The 7,145-nt window shown below is 41.7% G+C and overlaps 1 protein-coding gene across 1 annotated transcript in view; it reads right to left on the bottom strand.

Annotated features, from left to right (window-relative positions):
* LOC112151038 (LYR motif-containing protein 4B) overlaps window positions 1-7,145 on the bottom strand; it is a 44,903-nt gene that overhangs the window by 35,813 nt on the left and 1,945 nt on the right. The window lies entirely within an intron of this gene.

Below are 7,145 nucleotides of genomic sequence, written 5' to 3'. Positions count from 1 at the left end.
CTACTTGACTTGACTTGACTTGACTTTTCCAGTTCTCCCTGAGCAGCTTGCTGCTGATTGGCTGCCTCAAGTGACTCCACATCCTGATTGGCAGAACACACCTGATTTAGGTAGTCAGCATTGAGCAGTCCAGACAGAGGTGGTAAAAAGGCAGAGCTGAGGTTCTTGGCACCCTCTGCACTAGAAGATGCTTTTAGAAGAGTTTAGCAAAGAGCCCAGGTCAGCTGATCCTGTGGGTCCATGGATGGTCGCCATCATTGTTAAAACATGGCTAATCCTACTTCACCAACTTAGACTAAAAACTCCCTGAATTGCAGCATTTATGAGTCTGGTTCTTCATCATTGACCGTTTATGAGAGCTAGATTGAGAGACCATTAGCATTCCAAACAGGAAGTTCCTGCTGGTCGCATGACACCAAAATTCTGTAGACTTTGAAAGATAAACAAACAGCTGTTATTATTAATTTCATTATTAATAATGCTAGTGTTAATGCTGTAATCTGAAGATGCTGAAATTGATAGCAAAGCCTGATAACCAGCTAAAATATTAGCTAAATGCCAGATTAGCCAAAAAAAAGAAAAACTTAAATTAGCCAAAACAGCTAGCATGAAGCTGACATATTAGCTGAACTCCAAAGCTGCCTAAAAATCTTTGTAAATGCCAAAATACTCCATAAAGCTAGCAGAATGCCAATCTTTTAAACTTTAAAACCATAACTTTTTTACATAGTTATGAATAATAAAAAGTCAGGAATATTATTCCAGAATAAATCAACTTAAACCTTAAATAACTTTTAATATTTTACTCTATATAAAAATATATTTTGTCAAAATGATACAAGTTATAAAATGAGTGCAAGATAACAACGGGTCATTAATAACAATAAATTAAAATGATCTGGAGGGGTGGATAGGATTACCAGGAGGGCCGGATCCGGCCCCCGGGCCTTGACTTTGACACATGTGGTTTATATTAACTGGACACAATATAGGCTCCAATAGGAAATGCATTACCTCCAGCCCCCACAAAATCGGGCCAAAGCCATCGCCGTTACGTCTATCGCCATATTGTAACCTATCGACAGCGACACACCCCTCCCACTGAGAGCGAGTGCGGGAGAATCTTACAATCAGACATTGGAGGCGGGGCCAGTGGGCACCACATGCTTTTACTGCGGCATCTGATTGGTCAGATTACAACTTGAATAACTCAAGATAAAGAAAAAATATCTTTAATAAAATTAGTATTAGAAAGAACATGTTAAGAAGAATTTATCAGAACAAAAATGATTATTCTGATAAATAAAATGACTGAGAAATAACTGTTTATTTCTTAATGGAAGTCTTTGGGACTTTAGCTTTCTTGTAAACAGCAGGTATTTCCCATTAGGAACACAAGAGCAGAGGGGTTGCGAAGCCCATTGATATTGTTATGGCCTCAATGGCCTCAATGGCCTCAATGGCTCAAGTCTAAGGGGAAAACCAAAAATGGACCATAACAAAAACTGGACACCAGTGAGAAAAAGGAACACAGTTTATTAAATAAGGGAAACAAAGAACCAGTCCTGAAAAGCAAAAGGGTCAAACAATTTGTGTGTTGGTCAAAACAAAATGACAAAACAAGGGAAATGGAACTTTGGAAAAACATAAAATAAGTCAAGGATACTGCTGATTTAGCCATGTCGACCGTTGGAGTCAGCAGCTCCTGATAATAGCTGTCTAACCAAGAGTACCAAAAGAAAACAAACAAAACCCGCAAACTAAGACTACCAAGGTCCAACCCAAACTAAAATAACAAAACTCAGCAGAGTAAGACTGCTGAGGACAAAGAGGGTACAAGAGAAGGAAACAAACTAGCACCACACCAACCAAAACCCAACCAGGACGTAACAATATACATGTGAATGGGTGTGGGGGGCGTGGCCTCCAACAAAATTACTCCTCATTGGTGAGAGTGGTTACCACAGAAACAATGACTTCAACCAACTCGGATCAATCACTGCTCACTGACATTGTCTGGTTCACAAAGAAGAGGCCACTAAATTGACTTCATTTGGTTGGAGTGAAAAGTGAGGCATTTTCTATGGGTGACTCATGTCACACTCGCACTCTGACCCAGGTGGTTCGGTCCACTTCACTCCTATCCAGACTGACGTGTGTGAAGGCAAACCAAACCTGAGTTAGGACATTTGAGAACATTTCTGCCCATTCCAGTGAGCACACAGACAGGACTATCCCCGATAGAAAAAGCTGAAAAACTTTTAAAAAAAAGAAAAGCTCAGTCATTGGGGATTTCACAAAAACACTTAAAGAACAAACGGGAGCTTTTCTCTTTCAGTTACACTTCAGGAAAGCAGCAGAATCTGCACGAGTTTCACCTTTTGTTTGGGAAAAGGTTTTTTTCCTGTCGTCTCAGAGAGTTTCCCTCCTGTGTTTACACAGAATAATTCAGAATGTTTCAGTGACAACTTTTCCCTCCTTCTCTTCTTCTCCATGTGTCGTTTCCTCCCTCTGACCTTCTCCTCCGTCTGAGCTCCTCTTCCTCATAACCTCCTTCATCACTCACGCTAATCAGATCCTCTCCGACTTTACTGGTTCTGTTTTACATGCCGAATGAGGCGGCTCTGACAGAACCAGGATGGATGGACCTGCAGACTCCTGTCAGAGATGATCCTGCCAGCAGTGATGAACCATCATGTCCTCATCAGCAGCTCCTGCCACAAAACATCAGTGTTTGTTCATCTGTCTGATCCTCGGATCCACTTCTTTCTCTGAGGGTCGGCTGGCTGGGATCAACACTCCGTTTCCCATAGTGCAGCTGTGTTTTTGCTATGGCTCTGCATGTTAAACCAGAATTATGATAAGATTAACAAAAAGTGGTGGTATAAAGTTGAGCAAAACGTCAAGATGTTGATCTCATACAAAGGTTGCACATACAAAGGTTTTTTGGGGATAATTTGGACTTTAGCTCATATTTAAGCAACACACTAAATATTTTTTGCAAAGTTGGCATGTATTAGGGATTTTAAAGCAATTTAACTAAAAGCAAAATTCTAAAATGTTATTTTCTTAGGTGGGTCTCTGGTCAGTTTAAATCAGCAAAGTTGTTGTCGGTATGGGAGAACTGGACTGAGTGAGTGTGATGTCATCCACAGAAAATGACTTGCTTTTGACTCCAACCAAACGAATGCCATTTCTTCATGATGCAGGTGTGGGCGTGTTCCAGACAACCAGTCAGCAGTGATTGGTCTGAGTCAACATTTCTGTGGCAACCACTCTGGCCAATCAGGACTGAGCTTGTTGAAAGGCCACACCCCTTCAACATGAAATCAAGAGAGTGAGACCGCATGCTTTCACTGAGGCACCTTTGTAATGGGAGGCATCACACATCAATGTAAGGGTGGGGTCATCTGGACCCCACAAGATAAGGGTTGATATATGCTAACTAAAATGAAAGACAATTAGGACTATAGTTGGTTAAATCTTTGAAGAATCATGCAGGTTTATTTCCTTTTTTTTCTGGCATTAAAACAAGACTTTGAGGTTGCAGGGATGCACAGACAACTTTTAGCTAATCAGTTTGCTCTACGTTTGTGCTAACCTTAGCTTAGCTTAGTCTCCCTAGACCAGGAGTCTGCAGCCTTTAACACTAAAAGAGCCATTTGTGCCATTTTCTTGCCGACCAAAACCTAGCAAGAGCCACAAAATTCCACTCCACCGTTTAGAGAAAATACACTTTTGTGGCCATTAAGATATTCATTTATAAAATGTTGCATTGAACTAAGCAATAACTAAATTATTTTGTTTTTCTAGCCAAAAATCTAAAAATCTGTGTTGTTTTAACTATGTCTAGGACAAGAGTCTGCAACCTTTACAACTAAAAGAACCATTTGGACCCGTTTTGCACAGTTTGAGATTAAAAAAAGACTAATCTAGTATTAAATTAGTCGTCAACTGTTTAAATAGTCACTACTTTTCATGGTAGCCCTACTATCATCCGGACATGACTTGGACCAAAAGTTTCTTAAGAGAAACTGGGAACTTTATGTCAAAGTTCTCAACAGAAATGCATCAGGCTGAAGCTCAAGAACATCAGTTTGGTTGATGGTCTGTCTGCATCATGGAGGCAGAGATCCAGACCCCGCTGGAGCGGCAGCATTTCAGAATCCATCCTCAGCAGGTCACAGACTCCAAAAGTCCTGCTTCCATCATGTCATCTTCAATTCCCTGTCATCTGAGCTCTTGAAGGAGCTCCCCTCGCCTCTTCAACAGCCGATTCTCTCAGCGAGAGGGTTAAAGCGGCGCGTGAGAGGTTTCCTCCGCCGCCTCCGGAACTTCAGAGGGAATTCGGCTGTGTGATCTTTGGAAGATGTGACGTGAAGACGACGCGGGTGGAGGAGGCGAGGACACGAGGGGGGGGGGCTGGATTTCCAATCACTTATTCATCAGGGGCCTTTCTGTTGTGAAAAGCTGACAGTTTTTTAGTACACACACTCAGAGAGAAGGATTCTGCGTTTGAACCCCCATCCCAGAGAGATATTTATAGCAGAGTGAAGATCTAAAGAGGACGGAGAGGAGGCACCGCGATGACATCACAGGCTGAGACAAAAGACTCAATGAGACATGAACACTGAATCAGGTTGTTGATGCTTCTGCAGAGATGACCTACTTCCTCGTCTTCCTCCATCTTTCCATCTCACCTGAGGTTCTTCAGGATCCAACTGTTCAGATCTTTGAGAGATCTAAAATCATTTCAGAGCAGCAGACGTGAGGAAAGTCCAGGTTCTAAAGGTCTGATGGGAACGGGACAAAGGGAACTCCAGAGAGGAGGAAGTTTTTAGGAGAAAAGCACAGCAGGAGTCAAAATAACAGTTACTTTCCTTTTTTTACTTTTGAGGTGATTTCTACACACTGATTTACTTCCTGACAACATGTCATCTTCCTGATCAAAGGGAGACAAACAACAGGATAAAAATCTGCTTGGTTCCTCCTGAACGAGGCTTCATCCTCAGAAGTTCCTCGTTTAGAAAACACTTCTCTGTTCTCCGGTCATGTGAAGCTCTTTTCCACCAGCCGTGTGTCAGAGCTGAGCCAGCCTGTGGACGCAGAGGCAGCACTGTGTGGAAACAGACAAAGCCGCAGCTGCGAGCGAAAAGTTAGAGCGCTTCCTGTCAGCATGGGCGTCTGCAGCGACTTTCCTGCAGATCAGATCATGAATCTTTCATCTGACTTCTGTTCCCCCCATGTTTTCTCTCGCTTCTCTCCAAACCCAGCCTCTCCTCCCAGGAAGAGGCGAGCTTCTGCCGTCAAAGACGGCAACAACAAAACACAGCCGGCAGCGACGTCTGGCATATTCAGGTCACACCACAACAAGCCGGCGAGCACACAGGTACAGCGAGGGAGCTGGATCAAGCCCGCCTGACCTTCGCTCTCCGTCACCGCTTCTTATTTTTATCGTATGTTCGGGAATGTGGAGAAATCTCACAGATACGAATGGAAACAAGATCTGCAGAACCTCTTTAATGATGCAATCAGTATGTCTGAAAGGTTCTGCTGCTCTGGAAGAAGCTGAACCACTTCAAAGACTGTCGTTCTGCTGCAGGGAGGATGCACACCTTTCAAAATAAAATGCCTTGTCAGAAGCATTAAAAAATAATCCAATTAAATCTCATGATGAGGAAAAATGAACTTTAAAAAAAATATGTATTTTTTTATGAAATTAATCAGTGTTTTTCAACCTTTTTAAAGCCAAAATAAACTATTTTCTTCGTAAAAATCTACAAAAAAATGTAAAAAATGAAACCTACCTATGTAGTCTGTATTAACAATACACAGTATTGTTATCAAAGGGTCTTGAACAGAAATCAAATAAACTCAAATAAAGCACCTGATGATCTTTCATATTTCAAGCTCTCAGTGTGAAACCTGGTCCTGTTTGGATGAACACAGAGCTGATGGGCTGGCAATGATAAATGTTTTTTAGACCAATTAGGCGAAATTAAATAATTTTTTACTGAACACTTAACCATCTCTGACCATACGCTGAAGTGGGCGGTTTCAGCAACACTCGTACAATGATACAATGATGAGATTAAATATTTTCATACCTTAATTTTCTTTGCTCATTCCACTGAGTGTATAAGAGAACTGGACTGAGTGAACAGGAAGTACCCACTGGCTGCCAGAATCCCATAGAGAAATAAACAGCTATTACTCACTCATTCCATTTGTCAGAATAACCATTCTCGATCTAATACCTTTTTATAATGCTCTACCTAGTTATAACGCTCTTTTATTCCTGATATTTTTTATGCATTGATAATGTAAACTGACCAATCAGATGCCTCAATAAAAAACGTTCAAAGCAGTTGATTGACGGAGCTCGCTTTTCAGAGGTAGGGGTGTGGCTTTCATACAATCTCACCCCTGATTGGTGACTTCGGTTGCCATAGAAACCTGACTGAGGCATATCAGCTGAGAGACCCGGTCTCTCCTCCAAGTCTGGGCTTTACCGTGGAGCCTGTTTTGGTTGGATATGAGGAAAACGCCTGACTCAGAAATACATCTCGGAGTCATTCTCACATAAAATCCAATCAACTGGGTCCCCTCAGTGTGAAGATGGATGTCTATTCTCAAAGGGAGAACCCAGCCTGTTCTCTTGACCGTTCTTTAATCACCTCATGGTTGTAGGTACGGGTGGATGGACCAATAAATTGAAACTGATAAATTGGGAAGGAAATAGTTCTCAACATGGAAAAGTGAATGGATTTTTCCCGCTGAACTCCATGACCTCAGTCTTGGGGGGTAATTGTCAGGTGTAAACTGCTCCAGAGAGAGCAGGAGGTCATGAAGGAGCAAAGAGGACCACATCATCTGCAAACAACGGAGATGGCGTTCTGAATTAACAAAAAATAAGTAAAGAAAAGTTGTATTACCTGTAAGAATGTTAGTGTGAACGTATTTTGCTGAAAGTAGTTGCTGAAGATGTTGAAGCTTTTTGCTGAAAATGGTGATGGAATTTACTTTGATTGCTGAAGGGATTTGCTGAAAATGCAAAAGCTATTGGAAAAATGTTAAATTGGCTAAAAGACTGGAAATTTAGTTTAAGAACTATAAAATAGCACTGACGTTGACCTGCAGTTCTG

This window comes from Oryzias melastigma, linkage group LG20, assembly GCF_002922805.2.
Source record: "Oryzias melastigma strain HK-1 linkage group LG20, ASM292280v2, whole genome shotgun sequence".
Lineage (NCBI taxonomy): Eukaryota > Metazoa > Chordata > Actinopteri > Beloniformes > Adrianichthyidae > Oryzias > Oryzias melastigma.
The sequence above is the reverse complement of the archived record's forward strand: the minus strand, read 5'-3'. Positions and strand labels throughout refer to the sequence as shown.